This window comes from Astatotilapia calliptera, chromosome 22 (genome assembly GCF_900246225.1).
Source record: "Astatotilapia calliptera chromosome 22, fAstCal1.2, whole genome shotgun sequence".
In the NCBI taxonomy this organism is placed as follows: Eukaryota; Metazoa; Chordata; class Actinopteri; order Cichliformes; family Cichlidae; genus Astatotilapia; species Astatotilapia calliptera.
The window spans coordinates 30,834,850-30,861,317 of NC_039322.1; the positions used below are offsets into that span (position 1 = coordinate 30,834,850).

The window sequence follows — 26,468 nt, forward strand, 5'->3', positions numbered from 1 at the left end:
CACACCGATGACCTGCATGTTTACGATTTTGGGGAGGTAGAATTTTCCCCAGCCGTTCACTTCATCATGTTTCCCTCTGTACATGGTGTCCTCCAGCCCTGCTATCCTCAGCATGGCACCAGCTGGATTCTTCAAGCTTAAATGCTTGTTTTTGTATTTGGAAACAAAATCTGACACCCATTCCAGGTATTTTATACCTGGAAATAAGCAGAGAAGATGAGCTCACTGATCTCATATGCTCGGACTACTGTCCACGTGCACAAAGGGAAGGCTTTCTTCAGTAAAAAGACAACAAAGGCTGACGTGAATCATTTTGCTGAACTCACTGAAGACCACAGTTTGAGACCCTACCGGAACAGATTTTTACCCTTAGGCTAAAAAATTATTGCGATAAAGGAAAAAAGATACAGATTGGTTTTTTGTAACTATTATGCCATCAGACCGAAAAGCATGCCGTTACCTTCTGCCCTCTCACACTGCTGCAGATCTGGCATAACAAGAGAATGATGTGCACTGAAAGAAATAAAAAGGTTACAGTAAAATGAATCAGCGTGACAGTGATCACTGGAAACTACAAAGTATCACAACACTATCTATGAAATCCCAAAATGCAGTGTGGTGTCTGTAAGCACTAAACATGACATCCCTGCACATTTGTCTTCTGATATGTAGATACCTTGCACATACAGCCATTTCAGCCCTCAGTCACCTAGAAAAACAGGTGATTGTCAAAACAGTCATGGAAAATCCAACTTCACATTAATTCTACTTAAACATGTTTGGGACTTAAAAGAAAACTGCTCCATAAAAAGTATTGTAAAAAAAAAAAAATCCTTTTCAAATATAATTTACATTGTCTGTAGTAAATAGCATTAAATAAAATGTCTTTTTTCTGTTATTTGCTTCTCACTCGGAATATTTATTCTTAGCCTCAACACTGTATGATTACGTTTAAAAACGAAACTAAGGTGAACGTGACAAACAAAGCGCTTTCTTGTTCTGTGATAATGTAAAGTTATTTATGTAAACACAAGCCGAAACACAAGCGAGTAACAAACGGACTGAAAACATTGCTTCATTAAAAACTCGCACAAACAAGCAGCAGCAGCCTCACTTCACTGAGACAGCGCTTTAAAAATGAAGCTAGTCGTTACGTACCAGAGCTTTCTACACAGCCCTTTATCAAGCCGAGAGAAAGTCACGCGAAAAAAACCACTCATTACTAATAACGAGTATCAGAAAGGTTCAGCTGAGAGTAGTTACCGGGTTTACGGACGCACACTGACGTTTTCTGTCCTGTCGGGAGCAGCTGTGGTATCAGTAACAACAGACTCGGTACCACTACTGACTGTGCTGCCTTCACGTGCTCATCAACCGTTGTGATTCACAGTACTGTGCAAAAGTCTTGAACCAGCCCCTATTTGTATTTTGCATAAGCGAGTTTAGACCCTTTTGGGGGGTTGCACAAGCAAAAGTGCCCCTAAAAATAACTACAACAATAAATCTATAATGATACTATAACTATAACAATATTATAACTATGCTAAAAAAGCATCAATAAGACTTTCGTTGCTGCGGCAGAAAGATACAACGGCGAAGCAGTAGGTTAGGCGTGTGGTGTCAGGGAAGGCAGGTTTTCACAGCCGGCAAGCATCATCTAATCATGCCTTCCCTATTTCAGTAGCGGCCAGGCCGGAGAGGAGGAGAGAGCTGCTGGAGCAGTGAACACTGCAAATTGCTGAAGGACACAGTGTCCACAGTGATACTGTAAATAAAATAAAAAGCAATAACACAAGCTTGTGCGTCGTGTTGGGTCCTTTGGGGTCACATCCAGATTCCCCAAACATTCAGAAAGGGGCTTCATCAGAGAAAATGACTTTACCCAAGTCCTCAGCAGTCCACTCGCTGTAATTTTTGCAGAATATCAGTCTGTCCCTGCTGTTTTTTTTGGAGGTAAGAGGCTTCTTTACTGCCCTTCTTGACACCAGACCATCCCACAGAAGTCTTCACCTCATTTTACGTGCAGATGCACTCTCACCTGCCTGCTGCCATTCCTGAGCAGGCTCTGTACTGGTGGCACCCCGAACCCGCAGCTGACTCATCTTTAGGAGACAGTCCTGGTGCTTGCTGGATTTTTTGGGGGCCCTGAAGCCTTCACAACAATTGAACCTCTTGATGAAGAGATAAATGGTTGATTTGGGTTGATTACTTACAACATCCTTCCCTGTGAAGCCCTTTTCATGCAATGCAATGATGGCTGCACGTGTTTCCTTGCAGGCAACCATGGTTAACAGGAAGAACAATGATTTCAAGCATCACCCTCCTTTTAACGCATCCAGTCTGCTATTCTAATTCAATCAGCATGTCACGAAGACCAGAGATGGGCAGTAACGCGTTACTGTAATCTGACTACTTTTTTCAAATAACGAGTAAAGTAAGGGATTACTATTGCAAAAACAGTAATTAGATTACCGTTACTTTCCCGCAGGAACGCAGCGTTCCTGCATTACTAAAACCGTGATTTTTTGCGTCACGACAGTGACGTAAGCGAGTGCACCGTTAGTGACAACAGCTGTGTGCAGATCAACAATGGATCACATTTCGATTGTGGGAGAGAGTATGAGCGTGCAGCATTTAAAGCGTGGAAGTACTGACCTTACTTTGAGTTTGATTCCATAAAAAGTGACAAAAACATTAGTGTCCGTTGTGCGTGGGAAGAAAACTTCTCTTTACAGCGAAAAAAAACCCTAAACTTCCAAGCAAGCACCGAGTGCACAACGACGTAATGGGAAACTCACAGAGAAACTCGTGGATTCTTCCAGTGACCGCTGCGGCACACCTGCACCAGGATAAACCTCCGCCTACCCTACTCCTGCTATACAGGTGAAAATAGAGCAACAGGACCGCTAGTCTTTGATGTTATTTATTTTCTGCTGTGTTTTACTTGCATCTATTTGAAAGACTGAGTGTAAACACAAAAAATATTTTATTTTATGTGCTGGAATGTGCAGAAAATGGGTTTCAATGTTAAACTAATTTATTCAAGTCAGAGAATGTTGCATATAATTAAATTTTTGCTTGATGCATAAAGTTAAAAAAGAGATTTTTCCACTTGATTACATTTTGTATGATGGATTATGCAGAAAAAGTAGAATTGGGCTGAAAGATCTATCTTTTTATCACCTATTCAGGTTGTAAATTGGGTTTTTAAAAAGTAACTAAATAATTAAGGCGCTGCTGCGCCTTCTTCACTGTTTTGTTTGTGTGTACTGACCACGTAAGATCCTCAGCCAGATGTACTCCAAGGAACCGGAAGCTGCTCACTCTCTCCACAGCAGCGCCGTTGATGGTGATGGGGGTGTGTACTTCTCTGCACCTCCGGAAGTCCACTATCAACTCCTTTGTCTTTGCGACGTTGAGGGTGAGATGGTTGTCTTGACACCAGTGGGTCAGGGCGCTGACCTCCTCCCTGTAAGCCGTCTCATCACCTTTGGTGATAAGACCCACCACTGTAGTGTCGTCCGCAAACTTCACAATGATGTTGGAGTTGTTAGTGGCTGTGCAGTCGTAGGTGTAGAGTGAGTACAGGAGAGGGCTCAGTACACACCCCTGTGGAGCACCAGTGTTCAGTGTGATGGGGGATGAGGTGATGCTGCCCAGTCTGACCACTTGGCGTCTGTCAGACAGGAAGCTAAGGATCCAGCTGCAGAGGGAGCTGCTCAGTCCTAGATCCTGCAGTTTCCTGTCCAGCTTCGAGGGAACGATGGTATTGAATGCTGAGCTGTAATCTACAAACAGCATTCTCACATACGTGTCTCTCTTCTCCAGGTGTGACAGGGCAGTGTGTAGTGTCAGGGCTATGGCATCATCAGTGGACCTGTTGTGGCGGTATGCGAACTGTAGAGGGTCCAGTGAGTCGGGTAGTGCAGAGCAGATGAAGTCCCTGACCAGCTTCTCGAAGCATGCTACAACTATTATAACTACATGTGTAGCGCTTATGAAAGAGGTTATAGATGGGATCATAAAAGGAAAAAATGGTTTTGTTGTTTTTACTTCATGTGCATCCTGGGTATAGACCAGTATAAAGGTGTTTCTTCCCAATAATTGCTGTCTCGCATCCTTCATATTGCATTTTAAAACGTAGAAGCCTGATTTTATTATTACATATAATTTCTAACAAGCACATTATACGGAGCTGGAGAGTAAACAGTTTGAGCAAATCCACACTCATTCTGTCAGAGCATCATTTATTCATCAGAATCAGACCAAAGCAGATGTATCAGGTCACCTCTGCACCTTATGATTCTGGGGTGTAAAATTCTCCTGTCCATTTCTTAAACTGAATTGTTCGTAACACATTCATAAGATCCTTACGAACCTCTTCCTTAGCTCTCTGCCTGTTTTCAGCTGAGTGTTCGTGCACATGTGTTTTATTTTTAACTTCTTCCTCATTTGTAAGCAAGTTGCTCAGGCTCTCGGGTTCAGCACAGTTACCATACTCCCACTCTTTTGTTTCTGTTGTGTTCAAGCCAAACAAATTGTGACATGATCTGCAAGGGTTCATTTTTTCATCATTACTGAGATTAAATGCCTCACACCTGATGTTTCCAGGTACTTCAATGGTTCCATCAAAGTAATCTTTCTTGACCTTTTTTGGATAATAGGTCATCACTGCACCAGATACATATTCATCCCATTTGCTAAGACAGGAGGCAGCAATCACAATTTTCCCCGGGTTAGGACCGTTGGTGGACATGGAGACTCCGTAGTACCTCTTTGAATTTTGGTCTGTTTTGGATTTCTGGGAAATGCAGATGGTGGAGGAGACCAGAAAAAGTGGAGCAAGGTTTTTGATGAGTTCTTGCAGACTCTTTTTTATTTGCTCTTCGTTCTCTGGATTCTTCAGCAGGACAATCTGGAAATAGTTACAAATACAGCCTAAATGTTACACCAGCATCCTAGAAATGATCAACTTCCATTTGTTTATATTGTAACTGTAATATTTTTATAAATATCTGACTCTAATTCATGAGATTTTGTGATTTCTTTTAATATATAGTTGATCAAGATGTTTAGTCTATTGAGTTATTTAGCTATGCAGGACAATTAGATGCTTTTTATTTAGATAAGAGATGGAGTGGAATAGTTCAAAATATATCTAATTTCAACAGAGGTGGGTAGTAACGAGTTACATTTACTCTGTTACATTTACTTGAGTACGTTTTTGAAAAAAATGTACTTTTAAAGTACCTTTTTTGCACGATACTTTTTACTTTTACTTGAGTACATTTGTGAAGAAGAAACGGTACTGTTACTTCGCTACATTTGCAAAATTCGACTCGTTACTCTTTAAAAAGTTGGTACTTTTTTACCAATGAGATGTGGCCATGCAGTCACATGACCAGTTTGAAACTGTGGCGGGCAGAGCGGCCCAAGCGTTTCAAAGTAGCGGACACTAGTGATGTGCGATACCACTGATTTCCTTTCCGATCCGATACCAAGTAATATTCAGGGTGGTATCGATGATACTGATCTGATACTGATACTTTGTACAAAAACTTATTTTATTTATTGTATCTCAAATTATAGCGTCATAATCTCCCGGAGCCACCATTCTCCCGAATTTCTCTCGATTTTCCACCCGGACAACAAAATTGAAAAACCATATCGCAGAATTCATAGTGCAGCCCAGCCAATTCCAGTTTCCAACAATGAATTTTGGTCTGTTTTGGATTTCTGGGAAATGCAGATGGTGGAGGAGACCAGAAAAAGTGGAGCAAGGTTTTTGATGAGTTCTTGCAGACTCTTTCTTATTTGCTCTTCGTTCTCTGGATTCTTCAGCAGGACAATCTGGAAATAGTTACAAATACAGCCTAAATGTTACACCAGCATCCTAGAAATGATCAACTTCCATTTGTTTATATTGTAACTGTAATATTTTTATAAATATCTGACTCTAATTCATGAGATTTTTGTGATTTCTTTTAATATATAGTTGATCCTTGGCGGTCGCACACACTGGCGTATGTGTTCTGTGTCAGAGTTGAAACTCCTTTCAATGTAGTCCAAAGCATCGACATAAATATCCTTGTCTGTTACAGGGATACCAGTTATCTCACCGTGCACATATTCTCCATCCTCTTTGCTGTCCATCACACCAAAGTGTATTGTGCCATTTGATCTGATATTCATACAACCAGCTGCAAATTTAAGAACCTCTTTGGCAAACTTAGCTTGGAGTCTTGTGCGATCCAATGTAGCAGCTACAGCAAAAGACTTAAATTCGTGGCATGGCAATATCAGATTAAAAGCACCTGATTCAGGCTGCAGGATTCTGTGTTTCACATATAAAAACTCAATCCCTTCTTGATCAAATGGCCTTGGTTTACAGTCTTCCTTTGAGATTAACACACATTGTTCCTGAGAAGTGTGGTTCTCCTCAAAGACATCTTGTTCTGTCTCTGTAGTTTGTGCTGGAGGACCATCACTTACTGTTGAAACAGACTGAACCAATTTCTGACTCCTCTTTTCCTCAAACTCAGTTCTTTTGGAACCAGTAGTTTTTTTTCTTTTCTTGACATTTTTGCTGGGAGTTGATAAGCTCATCTCTTCTCTGAATAATCAAATGAGCAGGCCCTGACTTCATGTAGATTTTTGTTTTTAGAAAGTCCTCATTTAGTGCAAGTAGGATTTGTCCATTTACTTCTTCTTCATGGAGCTTTTCTATGTACTGTTCCTTCACTCCAATTGATCTTAGCCAGGTGCTTACTTCAGATTCAGTCCAATTCTTGGGTGACTGCTGAGGTGTGTCAGCTGTGAAAGGACAAAAAAAGCAAAACAAAACATGAATTACCCTATGCATAAAAACATCAGTTAAATAAATATGTGTGACAATAACTTTTTTATTTAAGACAAAAACTGACAACATATTATACCGCTTCTTTATTTTGAAATTCCTTGTATATTAAAACATTTTTTCGCCGTTCCGCCTAATCGCATTATGTATGTGGCGAGAGGCAAGCTGCATACATAGTTCACCAGAGCAGAATTCATATTCTTTTACATACTATGGAGGCATTTTTTAATTTCTCTGCAGCTTCAGACTGAAGATATCAAGGATCTATGTTCACCAAAGAAGCAAAAACATGAAGGAAAGGGAATGTCATCTGGATAAAATGTCGCCTCAAGCCTCATATCCTGAGCTTAAATTGGGGCTCTAACACATGGAAATGCTTGATGACATCCGTAACCCCTTTTCTCTAAAAACCAAGTGAGATATCTCACTGTGGGAAGTGCCCTCTGGCGTGACCAATCATGGAAGCTCTACTACCACAACGTCTCTCGAAGACGAACCAACAATTTCGAGGACACGGGGTCCACAGACATCCTTTTATAATAGCCCCTGTGCCATAGATGTGACATAGGCTTCATTCTATGAGAGGTAGCCCAGGACACAAAGAATTGGTTGCTTTTCCTAAACCCCTGAGTCCTGTTTAGCTAAATGCATAATGCGCAGACAGGACAAAGTGAATTAAGCCGCCTCTGGCTCTCATCAGCAAATGGCCGGTGGATGAAAAACTGATAGCTCCAATGGTAGACTCCCTAACCTTAGACACAAAGGTAGGCTTAGGGCACAGAGCCACCTTTCTATAATTTGGGAAAAACTGGAAAATAAAATTTATATCTCTATATATCTCTATCTATCTAGAGATATAGAGATATATATCTATATATCTATATCTATAAGGGTGCAACGATACACAAAATTCACGGTTCGGTACTTTGGTGTCACGGTTCGATATTTTTTCGATACAAAAAAATGTTCATGCATTTTTAATTTGTCATTTATTAAGATTATAAATATATATTTTAACTCAAAAGTACAGTTTTTTAAATTTAACCCTAACCCTTGTGCGTGTTTTTTATTTTGACAGCGAATGCGCACCTGCGGACCACTTATGTGAAGCCCTGGTTATTTAGCTCATCATATCGCAGCCACAGAAATTCTTTTGTCCATGAAACCATAAAGCTGCACTTTCTTTTTGCCTTATAGTCTGATTTGCCATAACTTCTCCGTTTTGTGGTAAGCTTTTCTTTGGCTGTCACTTCTTCACCCTGACCTGTCTTATTTGGCTCAGCAGAACTGAAATGCTTTTACACAGGCACTCACATAAGCTCAGCGATTCTCTGCGCGATCAACCTCTCACATGTTTAAGCTGCGGGAGATTTCACTTGTCATGTTTGCATAGTAAGCTAACGATTAATAAGACGATGTCAGAGGAATTGGTGCACAAATTATCATCACTCACAGATCAGTGCTGTCGCTCTCTATACACAGTTCGCACGATTGCAAAGTGAAAGCAAAAAAACAAGCGCAAATTCAAACGCGACTTCAATATGTCACATATTGACAGTGGCTCACCGATGCCAATGACATAATTACCCAGCTACATTTCTGAAAGAATGCAAAAGCATTGACATATATTTTTCCTACAATAGCCCGACGGGCAGGGCAGAGATAGATTTTGGTAGCCCGACTGAAAAAAATCGCTAGCTCCGGGACGTCGGGCTAGCGATATTGCGAGCCCTGTATCTGATTGAGGAATCACTCATCTTTGGAAAAGAGAGTTTATTACAGAGAAATGGCTATTTCCAAAATAAAAGCTATACTATCCGCTTCTTCTGGGCTATATTCTCAGCAGCATAAGGAGAATCATGTGCTAACAGCTGTCTAAATGACTCGGCTAAAGTTAGTAGCATGCTTGTTGTTTTTGTCTTTGCACTAGGATGATGTCGGTGTAAATGTGCAGTCATATTCGTTGTGTTCCCACTAGTGCTTTCAGGTTAATCTCGTTGAAATGACCTTAACGCCACAACACGGCAAATCTCTGTTAACGAGCTACCGCCGATCGCTCCGTGCATGGGGCTAGACGGCCAACACGTTAACGAGCTAACTGCGCTAACACACTAGTTCACACCCATGTAATTGAGCATTGTGTGGCACATCCAACATACTGTTTTACTTTAGTCCATGACTCGCTTACCTTCAGGGTCATACGTCACATGAAAACAATTCCAAACGCCAGATCTGAATGAGGTTCAATTTGCCTGTTGCAAGTAGAGCTTAACTTCTGTCTCGCTAGCTTGCCCTGCGCTCTTCCTTCTGACGATGCTGTCTGTGTTGAGCACTCAGTGGATCTGCGCTCGACAGTGCAGCCTAGGCGGAGTAGTCGAACACAGATTCACTGAGCGCTCAACACAGACAGCATCGTCAGAAGGAAAATTGATAAAATAAATTACAAATGTTGTATTGTTCGATACATATGCGTACCGAACCGAAAGCACTGTATCGAACGGTTCAATATCGATACGAATATCGTTGCACCCCTAATATATATATATATGATCAAGATGTTTAGTCTATTGAGTTATTTAGCTATGCAGGACAATTGGATGCTTTTTATTTAGATAAGAGATGGAGTGGAATAGTTCAAAATATATCTAATTTCAAATCAACAAGCAAAAATCCATCTTTGTTTCTTACTTTCTTTAAAACGGAAGTTTGACAGATTGACTGAAAATGTGAGAACAGTTATCTTACCATGTCGAGCACACAGGAGAACGGACTCCGTCTGGGAAGCTGAGTCAGATAGAATTGAAAAGGTCTGGGAAATTTTTCCTTTAAGGCTTTCAAAATATCACCATCAGAGATTATTTCTTCTGGAGAAAAAGGGATTTTATTGATTTTGCCCAAAAAGAAGATGCTGTGAAGAATCTGTTGAGGGAAAACACATTTACTTAATGTTACAAGTGACATAACAGGACAGTGTTAAAGGTGCCAAAATTAACCCACCTCATCCACTAAGTGTTTACTTCCTGGGGCCATGTTAGACCAGTCATCCATCTTCATGATAATTTTGTAGGCATTTTCTCTGAAACCTTGTTGAGTTTTCAGAAAGTCTTCTTTTCTAAAATGATAATGAGTGAGCTGTTAGGGATTTAAAAACACAAGAGGTCTGATAACTTTGGCTTCAGCAGAATCTGCAGACATACCTGTTTTGCTCTTGGTCAGCCTATTTTGAACATGAGAGAAAACATTTAATTTAATATTGACAGAATAAAATAACTATCATTGGTGGCAGAGAAAATGACAGTGAAGAAGTGAAAAGCTGCTACTCACCATTGCTGCAGTCTAAGAATGAAACAGAAAGCACAGAGCGAGCAGCCTCCGCCTTAAAATGGTTCCTCATGTGATTTAAAGAAGACCAGCCCTGCACTGGACTCTTACTCTACTGTAGAAAACAGCTCCACGGGAGAGCATGCGAGCAACTCTCCTAGTAATAGCTAGTGGAGGTTAATATGCACCCGCTGATCACTTTGTTACGTTCCCCTGGGGGGGGTCTAGGCGGTGAGGGGGAAGTAACAAAAGTGACCGGGTCAGAAAAAGGAGTCAGGGAGGCGAAACAGTTAAATAAAACAGTTTTATTGAAGTAATTCAACTAAAAGAGACGGACAAGCCGTTATCACCATAAAAGAAACACAAACAAAACTCAGGCGTTGGTCAAATAAAGCAAAAAGTCAAAAGGAAAGCGCAGCTCACTAGCTGGAAACCACCACAAACACTCAGCTCACTAGCTGTACCCACACAAATGGCACTCTGGCCCAGAGCTAGTGATGGGACGTTCTGTATCGAGGCTTCGGAGCGTGTGTCGAGTAATGGAGGGGGCGTTTCCGCGAAGCGCGTATCGAGGCTTGCTTCATTTATGGGAGGAGCTGAAAATGATGACGTCCGAAGCCTCGCTGCCCGGCTGTACCACGTGACTGGTTCATGAAGTGGTTCGAACTTTGCCGCGAGATATGACAGCGATATAAACCCCTCAGACTTCATTCAAAAATGTGGGTGTTTGATGGAGAGTTGCGGTTAGTGAGAGTTTGGAGACCGTTTGGAGGTTTATGAGAGTGAGGAAAGTGAGGAGAGAATGGAGCCAGCTAAGAAGAGGAGGATGTCCTCCCCTGTGTGGGAACATTTTGATCTTATTCCTCCCAACAAGGTATGTAAATTTCTACAGAAGATGTATTTTCATGATACTGATGGTGCAATACAATTTATGTTGAGCTGTCTTGACTTTTGTACAAGGTGAAGTGTTTGCTATGTGCCAGGGAGCTGGGATATGACAACAACAACACCTCATCCATGCTTAGGCACTACAGAGCTTTGCATGAGAATAAGGGGGACACCGATTGTGGAGCAAGACCAGGTGAGCCATCAAATGCAATGATAATATAGGATGCAGTAATGTTACTAAATGATATAACAATATTATACAACTGTTATAAGTTACGTGTGTGATATTTATATTTGTGCTTTATCTTTATTGTCTTTCCTCAGGAGAACAATCTCAAATAGATGAAGACCTGGTCAGCATGGTGATTGAGGACTCCCAGCTATTTAGCATTGTGGAGGACAAAGGATTCAAAAGATTTGTTAAATCATTAAATCCTAGCTATGTTCTCCCCACTAAAAAGGTCATAAAAGCAGTGAAAATTTAGTTTTTACAGAATAAAATGTGAACAGGCAGGACTGAGGCTCAAAGCCTCAGTGTGTAGCTGTCCATACCTCAACGTTACAAAAGCACAACTACTGTCCACACCCCAACCACACCTCACCTCACAGTAAATGATCATTTCCATTTCAAGCATTTCCAAATAATCATTTCCCATACTGCCACTATAAATATACACAGTATACTGCCATCACTACAATATACATGTTTTACACACTCCTTTTGTTGTTGACATTTACAGGCTGTGTGCAAAATGCCACACTCTTCAAATTCATGCCAGCTATTATTTTTACGTCCAGTAGGTGTCCTGCTAGAGCAAATGAAGCTTCATGAAGCTTCGCGTTGGGGTGAACCAATTGGATGAAAAGCTTCAGTGCTTCATGGGGCTTCATCTGCCCATCACTACCCAGAGCTCACCCTGCTCTGGGCTTAAATACCTTTAATCGCTGATGGGAATCAGCTGTACCGGCGGGAAAGGTGGCATCTCAGGCAGGAGGTAGTGGGACACGCCCACACAGGCACCCTCAGGAGAGAGAGGCCCTGCTAGGGCTGTAACACTTTGTTTATCATTTGCTCTCCTGGGCCCTATTTCAGGAAGCCGGTTTAGTGCAAACTCTGAGTAAGTATACCCTGAGTTAACGAAAACTCTGGGTTTTCGGTTTCACAAAGCGAGTTTAGATTCATTCTGAGTGAGTTACTATGACGACACACTCCGTGAAGCTAACCTGCCCCCTAGCAGGTTTACTTCAACTAACCCTGACTGTCTCCGCCCCTTTGTCGGAAACCTGACTGTAGGAAGTGTCGGACATGGCGTGCCTCGTCCTTGAAGAGCCAGTAGATGTTGAAGCCCAAATTCTCCGCAGAGCTCTCCGCCGGGAGAGAGTGACTAGAGCGCGTTCGGACATTTTATCATTTCCTGATGATTTTCTGTGTGAACGTCACCGTTTTTCAGCACAATCTATAATTTATTTGAATAACATCCTCAGGCCTAATATTGCTCATGTGACACATCGCGGACATTCTCTCAGTTCTGTACATATTATTTGTATTGCACTTCGGTTTTTTGCAAACCGGAGCTTTCTGTATAATATTGGTGACGCTGAGCACGTTTCCAAGGCTACCGTCTGTCGGGCAGTCAGGAATGTTACAGTTGCACTGAAACGTCTCCTGTACTCGTTTGTGGTGTTCCCCGGTCATAGACCCACAAGATTTATCAAAGAGGGATGCCACAAAATTGCAGGTATCAGGATGAACGAAACTTAATTCATGATGTGGTGATACTTGGACTACTACTTAAATTTTACATTTATTCTCACGGTTCCCAGGCGTGATTGGCTGTATAGATGGCACTCACATTCCAATCATTGCTCCTTCAGTAAATGAAGGAGACTATGTGAACAGGAAGTCTTTCCACAGCATTAATGTACAGGTACATAGTTCCCTGTAGCATTTCAAACTAACAAATTATTTCATTATAGTAATGGATGCTAATTTGTGTTCTCTGCACTGTGAAGATCATATGTGATGCTGCCAACATTATCACAAATGTGGAAGCCAACTGCTCAGCCTCTGTGAGTGGTGGTGGTGGAGGACCCCCACCTGTTTTTCGGGCCTCCGCTTTTTTTCTGTTGGCCATAACGGGTCACATTTGAGAATATAGAGTAAGCAAATATGTACTTGTAATGTGCTCAGATAATTTCAATAAGTGCTTACAGAGGGGAAATTAATGTAGCCTCTAACTGCAATTGATTTACATGGGACAAACAGACCAAGCACTATGGCTCATAATACAATTACACCTTACCTGTTTGGACTATATTTCTATATTTCATTTTTACTTGCTGCCAGGAACGTTTGGGGCCTGTTGGGTTGCACCTGCGCTCACATCACGTCACAAAATAAAATGTATGAAATAAAAAATAAAATGAAATATAATAAAATAACGTGTTAAATGGGTGGAAATCCCTAGATCAATGTTTATATTAACACTCACGCATTGACTCTGTCGGCTATGTTTTGCCATGCATGCTCCCTTTCTTTTGCAGCTGAGGCTGCGTTACTTTTTTTCTGCAAAATTTGCATGTTATCGGCATATGCTGCCATCAGAATTTCGGCCTCAAGCGCTGTAAAATACATTGACCGCGCCTTCTTTCCCTCCGTCTCCATGGTGACTCGCTTAATCTGTGCTCCACTAATCAGGGCTTTATGTATCCTCGTGCGCGCGCTTAACTTGGGGTTAAAGCAACTCCGCGTTGACTGAACTACTTGTTATCAGCCTTTCTGAAACCGAATATTCCGAGTTGGACAGTTCGGGGTTACTCAACCCTGAGTATCGTTTTTCACTCTGAGTTTTCTAAACCGGCTTCCTGAAATAGGGCCCTGGCGTTCAAAGCACTTCATCACTACTGAGGTGAGGGCTACAGGGCGATAGTTACACTGATAATATTTATTTATGGAAAAACAGTGGTAAAATATCACTGTTGCTTTCGTATAAATGACGCGGACATACCTGAGTGGCCGCGATCTAATCTTGTTTACATAAAGTAAGCCTGCTCCCGAGCAGGTTTACGCTTACGGATCTGTTGCTATGACAGCAAGTCCCGGATGAGCTTCGGAGAACCGAACGTTCCAAGATCACGCAAAATCGTCAACAATCACATCCAGCTAACTTACTTAGCGAGGTACGAAGAACGGACCCCTGGGCCCTATTTCAGGAAGCCGGTTTAGAAAACTCAGAGTGAAAAACGATACTCAGGGTATACTTACTCAGAGTTTGCACTAAACCGGCTTCCTGAAATAGGGCCCTGGTCAGAGACTTCATCATTTCTTCACTACCAGACACACTGGACCCACTACAGTTCGCTTACCGTCCAAATCGTTCCACAGACGATGCCATCTCTCATCTCCTCCACACATCACTCACTCACTTGGACACTAGAAGGGGGAATTATGTTAAAATGCTCTTCATAGACTACAGCTCTGCATTTAACACCATAATTCCCTCCACACTCACCACCAAGCTGGAGCATCTGGGACTCAGCTCATCTATGTGTCAGTGGATCTCCAACTTCCTAACTGGCAGACCACAGGCAGTAAGGATGGGCGGACATGTCTCAGCCTCCACCACTCTCAGCACTGGAGCCCCCCAGGGGTGTGTCCTGAGCCCCCTGCTGTACTCTTTGTACACATATGACTGTGTGGCCACTACCAGCTCCACCACCATCATCAAGTTTGCTGACGACACCGTCGTGGTGGGCCTGATCTCTGATAACAACGAGACGGCCTACCTGAAGGAGATTAGGAATCTGGAGAACTGGTGCCAGAGGAACAACCTCCTTCTAAACGTCAGTAAGACAAAGGAGCTGATAGTGGACTTCAGCACTAAGCAGGAGAGGAACTACCAGACCCCCGTCATCAACGAGTGCCCAGTGGAGAGAGTGGACAGCTTCAAATACCTCGGAGTTCACATCACGCAGGACCTGTCATGGTCCTGTCACATCAACACCGTGGTGAAAAAGGCCCGACAGCGTCTCTACCACCTCAGACGCTTGAGAGACTTCCAACTGCCCTCCAAGGTGCTCAGGAACTTTTACTCCTGCACCATAGAGAGCATCCTGGTGGGAAACATCTTAACCTGGTTCGGGAACAGCACCATGCAGGACAGACGAGCTCTACAGAGGGTTGTGCGGTCAGCTGAGCGCACCATCCGCTCCGAGCTCCCTGACCTGCACTCAATCTACAGCAGGCGGTGCTGGACCAAGGCCAGGAAGATCGTGAAGGACCTCAGCCATCCCAACAACAGACTGTTCTCTCTGCTGAGGTCAGGAAAGCGATTCCGCTCCCTGAAGACCAACACAGAGAGACTGAGGAGGAGCTTCTTCCCGCAGGCGATACGGTCTCTCAATCACACCACCACACAGTACTGACACACACACTGGACTTTCTGGACTTTGTTTTCACTTCATCACTTAAATCACTTTAAGCATATTTGCACTGCACAAGACATAATGTGGATTGCACAACACTGGTCACTACCTTCTTCATTTCCGGTTAATACTTGTACAGCTGCTGTTATTGTGTATATATTTATTTATATTTCTTCATACATTCTTATATAGTTCTATATTGTGTATTTTGTTGTACAGTTATTTTATTTTCAACTTTAATTTATATATTTTATCTTATTCCTTCTTAGTTAAATTTACCCTTTTTAATTTTTCATATTTATTTCCTATCTTATTCATAGCCTTTTCCTTTTTTGTTTTCTTTAGGTCACGAGCAGTTGTCCAAGCATTTCACTACATATCGTATTGTGTATGACTGTGTACGTGACAAATAAAATTTGAATTTGATTTGATTTGAATTTAACTAAAGTTAATGCAGTACTTGATCCTTTTATTGATTTCATACAGATACATACAGGTCATTTCCTAAAAAAAGGGAAATGTACTATTAACTATTCTATTTCATGTATTTGATTATTTCAGATGTAATTCATATTGTTACGCCCCTAGTCTAGGCGTGTAGAGACGCACATAAGGTTGGAGGAGAGAGAGACAAATCCCCGCCCTGGTTCCCAAGCCAGACATCCAAAACCAGTTGTGAGTAAATAAGGTGATTTTATTGAAGGTAATGAAGCATAGCTCCAGGGTGAACCCAGGCCAAAATAATAAACAAAACCAACTAAGTCCCACCAGAGAAAACTAACTAAACCCTAAGAAAGAAACAGAACAAACAAATGACAATACTAACCCTGCTCACTACTCTTCATTAGGGGAGGGACCTGTAAAGAGTCTTAAACACAGTATAGAGACACAGAACAAAACAGCCCACACAGTGTTCTTATGGCCACAGCCGTAACAATATTTTAGAGTAGTAATAGTAAATTACGTCGTGTAATCAAGATGAGAGACCACGGCTATAAAAGCGAAGGTGGATTTGGGAAGTCTGTCGCAGCCATGTCCTGTCCGTTTGTACGCGAGCAACCCATTGCGGAAGGTGCAAGATTGATAAGGAGAGTTTTCAGAATTCAGCGTATATTGCGGGATAGACAGGATCCTTTAGCTCAGCGCGACAGTGTGCTCATAGCATAGCTGGACTGGCCATCGGGCGTACTGGGCATTTGCCCGGTGGGCCGCTGGTGATTTTTTTCTTTTTATGGGCTGATGGATTTTTTTTTTTTTTAGGAAGGGTATCTATAATGAAAGGTGTTGGATTGGCCAGTTGGTCATTATCGACTCTGGGCTGGACCAATTATAGCCGAGGAGGCCAGATGCACCCTCCCCCTTGTTTAGCAATCACGTGATTTTCACGCATTGCATGCCGGGAACCCGTGGCAAAACAATCCATGTACCGCATCAAATGCAAGCATTTGCAGCAACGCAAAACATTCATTCTCCGGTTCCAATATCTTCTTGTTTTTTCTTTGCCGCACAAAAAAGGAATGTACAAAACAAAAGAAGAACAATGCCGGTCTGTACAAAGACTGACTCGACGAAAAGACAAAGAAAAGATATGAGGAAAAAATCAAAGGAGTGAAAGGGTCAGACCCTTACGAGCACACAGAGGGACAAAATACGTTGGCGTGCTGCCCACTTTCACCACGCTCATATTTATAATTACACGCTTCTTGGAGTGAGTGCATACACTCATGAAGTTTAGTAACTTCAGGTCACTGCAACAAGCCCAGGTACAGTTTACCGACGGATGGGTGCAGGACCTTGAAACGCACCGTGTAGAACGAAAGACCATCGTACGAACAAAGGTAAGTTTACCAGTCTCACAAATCGTCGTCATAAATACACATTCGTTAACCGTTTATTAATATAACCTTTGAGCTCAACGGTAATTAATTAGTAGTGGAAATAATTTCTGGTTCATTACAGAAATGTAGCAGTGACAATAATACTGTATGCTGTAATCGCACTGGACAATTAGTGATACAAAACAACTGTTTTATCCTGTGAATAAAAGTATATGTTTTTGTCAATGTACCATAATAACAGAAGCGAAACGCAATATTGTGTCAGGACAATTCACTATTTATGCACAATAAACAAAGGAGCATAGCACGACAATTTCTGTTCAGCGCCAGACTTGCTTGTAACCTATATCACCAATTAAGTTAAGAAAAATGACGTATTAACTACTACAAAACTCTGATCTTTGTGGGAATGCTTGGAGCAGACTAATATGTGAGCTGGAGAGTTCTGAGAAGTTATATTTGGTATATCCAGACCATCCGTCGGCTCTTACTTCGGAAACATGGCTTAAAAAAATTCTCTTCAACGACATAATCCGATTAAAAAAACGATCACTTTACCCGTCGGCTTCCCGTGGCTGTCATGCGACCGGCTATTGAAGTTAATAATACAACAGCTTCTTGCCATTTTTTAGGTTTCTTTTTATCGTTGTGTAACGGAGTTCAATTGAAAGCCTGCGTGCGCTAGTACCTCTTGCCATAAGTTCCCAGAATCCTTTGCGGTTTTACCCCTGAATGACGTCACATTTATCCTGGTGGGCCGGTCTCTAGTCAAAATGCCGGGGCCGATTTTTTGTCCCAGTCCAGCCTTGGCTCATAGAGAGATACCGATTTTCCCGTGAGGGTATTATCTACTTAACCAACTTGTTGGATGCCTATGTTAAGAGTTCCACTCACCGTAGTCGGGTATTAACAACTGCACAAACTGTGTGCATTGCCTTGCGTTTCTTTGCAAGTGGCACGTTTCTGTACGCTGTTGGAGACGCAGAAAACATTGGCAAAAGTGCGGTCTGCCGTTCCATTCGCAAAGTATACCTGGCACTCAAGCATTTCCTGGGTGTGTTTGTGGTTTTTCCAAGCCACTTAAGACCACAGGTTGTCAAACAGGGCTTTTTTGCCATTGCAGGTACATTACATTCGATAATGAATGTGATGCAATCATGACCTATGTCTGTAACTATAGCTCGATTGTCTGCAGGCTTCCCTAATGTGATTGGTACCATAGACTGCACACACATTGCGATCAAGGCCCCCCCAGGCCCCAATGAAGGGGACTTTGTCAATCGAAAGGGGGTTCACAGTATAAATATGCAGGTGAGTAATACTAATATTTCAGATGGTAATATATAATGGAAGGAGTGTGTTCACATATAATGAAATCTCTTAGATGGTGTGTGACTCTATGTGCCATATCACAAATGTGGAAGCTAAATGGCCTGGATCAGTGCATGACTCGAGGATTTTCAGAGAGTCAGGGTTATGCACATTATTTGAGCGTGGTAAGAAAAACAGACTTATTTTGATATTTCATACTTATTTTGGGCCTAACATAACAGCATTCCTCCATTACACAGGGGCCTACGATGGGATTCTCCTTGGAGACAGGGGTTATGCATGCAGGCAGTACTTCATGACACCGTTCCCTGACCCCAACCCTGGGCCACAAACCACAAACTACAATGCAGCTCTAGCCAGGACAAGGACACGCATTGAAATGACCTTTGGGCAAATGAAGGGAAGATTTCAGTGTCTGAAAAGCCTGAGGGTTGCACCTGACAGGGCAGGTGACATTATTGTTGCATGTGCCGTACTGCACAACATTGCCACCATCAGAAAAGAGAGGACTCCTGTGGTGGAGGTGCAGCCTGATGATGACCTCCAGCCAGTACACTTGGACCAACCTAGTGGCAGAGCTGCACGGGACAGAATTGTGCAACACAATTTCGAATATTAAAAACATGACAAAACATATTTGTCATTGAAATTTATTTGAGCATCTTTGTCTGTCTCATCAAAAACAAGCCAGTCATCATTTGCCTGGAAAAAAAATCATATATACTGTGTCACGCAAGGTCATCAATAGTGCTCTGTATGAAAGTGTATTTTTACTTACTCTGAAGTTCCTTTTGAAGCAACTCGATTTCTAGTTGAAGTTTTTGCCTCATTAGAGCTTGAAGTTCGATTTCACCTAGGAGCTTTGGTTTCTTCAGCTCAGTATACTCCATTTTTTGCTGGAGACTGCTCTTATAGAGCAAACGAATGTCACCCTGTTTCAATTGTAGAAACAACATTTAACGGTCAATACATGTCATATAGGAAGTAAAATTAATTACAACACTGCCCACCTCTGTATCAGGCCTCTCTGCCGGCCTCTTGGCCTGCAAATCATACTGCAGTCAGAAACACATAGCAGTACACAATTAGATGGAAATTCAGGCCAAATTATGCATGAACTTACAGGGACTTCCTCTAAACCACAGTCATCTGACAGGGTTGCGTCACTGTCCTGTGCAATGGAAACAAAATGGTGTTACAAAGGGATGTGGTACAGCCTATTGGTCTAAATAATTGAAAAAAGAAAGATATATATATCTCCCAACTTACTGTGCATGCTTCAGTCACCCCTTGCATGGGAACAGGTAAAAGTGATGGAGTGTCATGTAAAACTACACACAAAAAACCCACAATGTCAATAAATGTCAAAGTACAAAAAGCATGTTAATTAAAGCAACAACCAAATATTTTACATTCTACAAATAGAATTATGAGCTCATTTACCAGTTATGTAGGTGCTGCTGCTACTGCACCCCGGCTGCTGGTCTAAGGAAGAGCTGCCCCCAGGGATGCCCTCAACAATGGGTCTGGTGGCATTCAACCCTAGGGCCAGCTCCTCTGCCGGGGTGTGACGAGGGGGTGCAGGACCACCACCTGTCTTTTTTTGCTCTGCCCTTTTCTTGGTTGCTGTTATACACAACCAAACAGATTGTTTCAGGGTCTATTTTCAAGAGACTAAAAGCAATATAAGTGATAAATATTACCATTCTGTAGAATATTCTTATATTTCACTTTTACTTGTTCCCATGTTCTAGTGGGTCCTGTTGTGGCTCTAATGTGAAAGAGGATATAATGTAATATAATATAATATAATATGGTATAATGTCATATAATATAATGAATTACTTACGTGTTTAATTTGTCAGCAACTTTCTGCCAGCCCTCTCTCCTTGCTTTTGCAGCCTTTGCAGTGTTCCCTTGCGTTTTAATTAAACTCTGGAACTCCTGAAATCCCTCAATAAAGAGTTCTTGCTCTGCTGCCGAAAAATACTGAGCGCGCTCCTTCGACATTTTCGCCGACCAATCAAAGGGTTGCCGATCAATGTTTCTACTATTGATGCGTAGCCCCTCACATTACTTCATCCAGGGCCCTATTTCAGGAAGCCGGTTTAGAAAACTCAGAGTGAAAAATGATACTCCGGGTTGAGTAACCCCGAACTGTCCAACTCGGAATATTCGGTTTCAGAAAGGCTGATAACAAGTAGTTCAGTCAACGCGGAGTTGCTTTAACCCAAAGTTAAGCGCGCGCACGAGGATACATAAAGCCCTGATTAGTGGAGCACAGATTAAGCGAGTCACCATGGAGACGGAGGGAAAGAAGGCGCGGTCAATGTATTTTACAGCGCTTGAGGCCGAAATTCTGATGGCAGCATATGCTGATAACATGCAAATCTTGTGGAAAAAAAGTAACACAGCCTCAGCTGCAAAAGAAAGGGAGCATGCATGGCAAAACATAGCCGACAGAGTCAATGCGTGAGTGTTAATTTAAACATTGATCTAGGGATTTCCACCCATTTAACACGTTATTTTATTATATTTCATTTTATTTTGTATTTCATACATTTTATTTTGTGATGTGATGTGAGCGCAGGTGCAACCCAACAGGCCCCAAACGTTCCTGGCAGCAAGTAAAAATGAAATATAGAAATATAGTCCAAACAGGTAAGGTGTAATTGTATTATGAGCCATAGTGCTTGGTCTGTTTGTCCGATGTAAATCAATTGCAGTTAGAGGCTACATTAATTTTCCCTCTGTAAGCACTTATTGAAATTATCTGAGCACATTACAAGTACATATTTGCTTACTCTGTATGCTCAAATGTGACCCATTATAGCCAACAGAAAAAAAAGCGGAGGCCCGAAAAACAGGTGGGGGTCCTCCACCACCACCACTCACAGAGGCTGAGCAGTTGGCTTCCACATTTGTGATAATGTTGGCAGCATCACATATGATCTTCACAGTGCAGAGAACACAAATTAGCATCCATTACTATAATGAAATAATTTGTTAGTTTGAAATGCTACAGGGAACTATGTACCTGTACATTAATGCTGTGGAAAGACTTCCTGTTCACATAGTCTCCTTCATTTACTGAAGAAGCAATGATTGGAATGTGAGTGCCATCTATACAGCCAATCACGCCTGGGAACCGTGAGAATAAATGTAAAATTTAAGTAGTAGTTCAAATATCACCACATCATGAATTAAGTTTCGTTCATCCTGATACCTGCAATTTTGTGGCATCCCTCTTTGATAAATCTTGTGGGTCTGTGACCGGGGAACACCACAAACGAGTACAGGAGACGTTTCAGTGCAACTGTAACATTCCTGACTGCCCGACAGACGGTAGCCTTGGAAACGTGCTCAGCGTCACCAATATTATACAGAAAGCTCCCGTTTGCAAAAAACCGAAGTGCAATACAAATAATATGTACAGAACTGAGAGGATGTCCGATGTGTCACATGCGTAATATATGGCCTGAGGATGTTATTCAAATAAATTATAGATTGTGCTGAAAAACAGTGACGTTCACACAGAAAATCATCAGGAAATGATAAAATGTCCAAACGCGCTCTGATCACTCTCTCCCGGCGGAGAGCTCTGCGGAGAATTTGGGCTTCAACATCTACTGGCTCTTCAAGGAAGGAGCACGCCATGTCTGACACTTCCTACAGTCAGGTTTCTGACAAAGAGGCGGAGACAGTCAGGGTTAGTTGAAGTAAACCTGCTAGGGGGCAGGTTAGCTTCACGGAGTGTGTCGTCATAGTGACTCACTCAGAATGAATCTAAACTCGCTTTGTGAAACCGAAAACCCAGAGTTTTCGTTAACTCAGGGTATACTTACTCAGAGTTTGCACTAAACCGGCTTCCTGAAATAGGGCCCTGGAAGCAGAATTGCTGATGAACTGGTTTTTATTTAGGAGTAGGCAGAGCGTCTGGCTCCATGTCTCTAAATATGTCACACACTGGTTCACTACCTCAAAAATAACACAGAAAATCATCAAAACACAACACAAATCCTGCCAATGATTCAACACAGCTGAATCAAATGGTTTGATTACCTCTTCAGCATGCCATCATGTTTGGCAAAGGCCTGATAACAAGCCATTCATTTGATTCGGGTGTTGGGGAACAAGGATGCATCTAAAAGCTGCAGGACGGTAGCTCTCGAGGACCGGGATTGGGCACCCCTGTTATAAACCATTGAATTGGGTACTGAAGCAGTGACGTGCCAAATGAAGCTTCGGGACATCATTGATCACATGACTCTGTTCAGACGAACCAAGCTTCAGCTCAGTGTTTCTGAAGCAATGTGTTCATATTTTTTCCTTTTTTTTTTCTTTTTTGACACATGTGCCAGAGCTTCAGCTTCAAATGGGCCATCACTAGCAGACACTCTTGTGTGTGTGACGTCTGCTTTGTTGGCTTGGCTGCTTAGCTGAATTTACATGCAAGAAATTTAACTGAGTGCATACTGTGCCCATGAAGTTAAATTATTTCCAGGGACAGGGGTGATTTCAGGTAGGAATGGAAATGGAGAACTGCTTCCTGTAGAAAACGGGCTCCTAATAGTCCACTTCCTTTGAACTCCTTTTCTGACTGTCTATTAATCCTGCTTATCAGGTCTTGCACTTGCACGACAAACAGCTGATTACAGTTCATGTGTCAGAGGAGGAAAATAGCGACGCAGTCTACAGCATGGATATGAGCAATTATTTTTATTGCACAAAAGATGGCATAAATGGTAAAGTGGAAAACTGCATCCCGGTCAGAAACAACCAAAAATAAAGCTGGTATCATAACTTTGGTTCTTAGCAAGCATCCGCCAAGACAGCATGGTAACGCTAAACTAGCCAAGAACCCCGAGTAAAAGCTGAGTGAACGAAAATGTTACCTTCAAAAGCAATTAGACAATCAATTGTAGTCTCTAAGAATGATTCAGAATAAATAATCACAATTTACAATACAATAGACTGGTTTTAGGGTGGACACTTTATTTTGAAGTTCAGTTAACGCTAGAAATGTGTTTTGGAGTTTGTACGTGTTTTGTCTCTAGGGGCCACCACATATATTTATATATAAACATATATAAATAAAACCACTTTTTTTTTTTTACATTAGTAATTCCTTTTGTGCATAATTTTATATTATTGTTAATAATAAATTAATGAAAGCAACAAAACAACCTGAAGAGCCGGTTCGGAGCCGAAAGAGATGGCTCTTTTTAGTGAGCCGAGCCGAATATATAACAAAGGAATGAAAATGATATCTTTTTTGGTGATATGAGACATTTCCTCTTATCTGGATTATTGGTTTAATATTCTTAATACACTTATTTTATAATAACAGAGTCTTTGCAAAATCCAAGAAAACCTGAAAGTTAACACCTTTGGTCTTTCAGCAGTGGATTCTGTTTTTTCTTTCCTTTGTGACAAAATGGATCACCTCTCTTAAATTATGAAACTTGTTGAATTTTTTTTTTTTTTTTTTTGCTATTAATGTCATCTGTAAAACAGGATTGGTTAAAAATGTTCACATGTTTTGACTTTGTATTGAGTTAACTGTTGAGCAAAATTTTTGGTTCCTAATCCACACAATATTACGTAAGTGACGTCACATATCGCACAAATGTGGCAAAGAAAGAAACGAATCACATGTGTCAATAAATGTATATGTGTCACACTCTTGGGTTTCAGTTAATTTCCTGTTTTATTTTATGAGTCTTGGTATGTTTACACTGTTGTCATTTTTATTTCCTCTTTGTCTTCCCTTATTAGTGTTACTCTATTGAGTCAGTCTTATTATTTAACCATCAGATAATTACTCACTTTGAGTTTGTATATGCTCCATATTTGGATTGGTGTCTGACTCTCCATGCTTGAGTTGTGCCTGTCTATTGTATTAAACATTTAGATGTTTGGACTTGTGTGCATATTAGGATTAGGATCGGTGCACTTGGTAATTGACTGGGTTTAATTTAGTGGCCTGGAAAACAGGCCCCAGAGATCTGGTCATTTTAAAGACCGGAGTAATCTGTGAGAGCTATTTAAATAGATGTAAACTTTTTACACAGGTTTTTACCTTTAGTGTTTCACAGAGGGTTAAAAAGATAATGTCCATAATTTATCATTTTTGAAGAGATATTTAATTTAGCAAGAGCAAAGCAAAAGCTGAATCAAATAATCATAGAATCAAATCACTTGCACTATACAGAAATCCAATCTACTCTGAGCTAATGCTGGTTTCTAATACTGATGTTGGGGTGAAGGAGAGAGAGGAGGGTGGGCACGCCCTGGCCACTGGGGCATTAGTTCTGTGTTATACAATCCAACAGGAAAGCAGCCAAACCATTGGACATTGGTCAAGTTAACATTCCTGAATACATACACACAGAGAACCTCTGAGCCCCAAGGTCAGCATTAGCACTAACATGCCACTTTAAAGAGAATCTCAGTGAGAGGTCAGATATTGAGACTCCTATTATAGATTCTTCTTATTCATCATTATGATTAAGACTTATACCTGGTTATATTCTTAATTGCAATTAGACATTAACTTTTAGCAAAATCACTTAACGATAACTCTATTATAGTACTCTGCATTCAATCATAAAAAGGCTGGATGCTGAAACCTTTTACTTCCCTTTTGGATGACTCACAGGACCTCAACCTCTGCCACTCCATGTCCAAAAACTGCCAGGTACTGTTTTATGGAGCAAAAAATTAAGAGCGAAGATTTTATGAATAATACCAACAATTACAAAAGCAGACCTTTAGTAATAAGTAATCTTTTATTCATAATGCACAGTAATATAAAAATAAGACCCTACTGAAAAATGACGGGCACAGATGAAGCAGTACAAAATACAATCAACCAACCTAAAGTAATGGTAAATGGCCTGTATTTATGTAGCGCTTTTACTAGTCCCTAAGGACCCCAAAGCGCTTTACATATCCAGTCATCCACCCATTCACACACTTGTGATGTGAATGTGTAGCCACAGCCACCCTGGGGCGCACTGACAGAGGCGAGGCTGCCGGACACTGGTGCCACCGGGCCCTCTGACCACCACCAGTAGGCAACGGGGGTGAAGTGTCTTGCCCAAGGACACAACGACCGAGACTGTCCAAGCCGGGGCTCGAACCGGTAACCTTCCGATTACAAGGCGAACGCCCAACTCTTGAGCCACGATCGCCCCCAGTAGTAAGTAAAGTAATGAATAAAACACATTTCAAACAACACCTGCTTGACAGTTAGAGACCAAACAATTTCTTTCCTTGGCAGAAAGTTAAGTTAGCTATTCAGCTTTAGTTTTCAATAAAGTTAGGCAACTGAAGCAGTCCCTTTGAAATGTCTACATGTACATAAGATGCAGAGTCTACTTGTACTTGTGCATAGACTTGGCTTTAACAGTTTCTAAAACATTATTTAGTTTTTCAACAGCATCTTCTGTGCTTTGTACTACACAACATTCAAAGTTGATAAAGGAGTTTTCAGAATGATTTTCATTTGTTTAAAACGGCTACAAGATATTCTAGTGTTATAGTAAGAGAATGTACAAGTGCACTGAAATGTTTCAGTCAATGCAACCCCCCCCCCCCCCCCCAAAAAAAAAAACAGATTTCCAAACAAACTTGGTATTTTATTTTTTATTTTTTATCACTTGAGTCCTCACAGTGTACAGAGTAATGCCTTTCTTTCATTGCAATTTTTGCCAAGGTAGAAATGTCTGTTTCCATGTTTGGATAGTTGTCATTGTCCAGCTCTGCTAATTTTGCAAGTAGCACTAGATGCTTGCAAAGAACTC

The 26,468-nt window shown here is 41.5% G+C and overlaps 1 long non-coding RNA gene across 1 annotated transcript; it reads right to left on the reverse strand.

Moving 5' to 3' along the window:
• Positions 1-9,908: 9,908 nt before the first annotated feature.
• Positions 9,909-10,329, reverse strand: LOC113014918 (uncharacterized). The gene is made up of 3 exons (XR_003271029.1): positions 10,181-10,329; positions 10,054-10,073; positions 9,909-9,968 (listed from the first exon to the last, which is right to left on the reverse strand). It is a non-coding gene; the product is annotated as an uncharacterized LOC113014918 (long non-coding RNA).
• Positions 10,330-26,468: the final 16,139 nt, after the last annotated feature.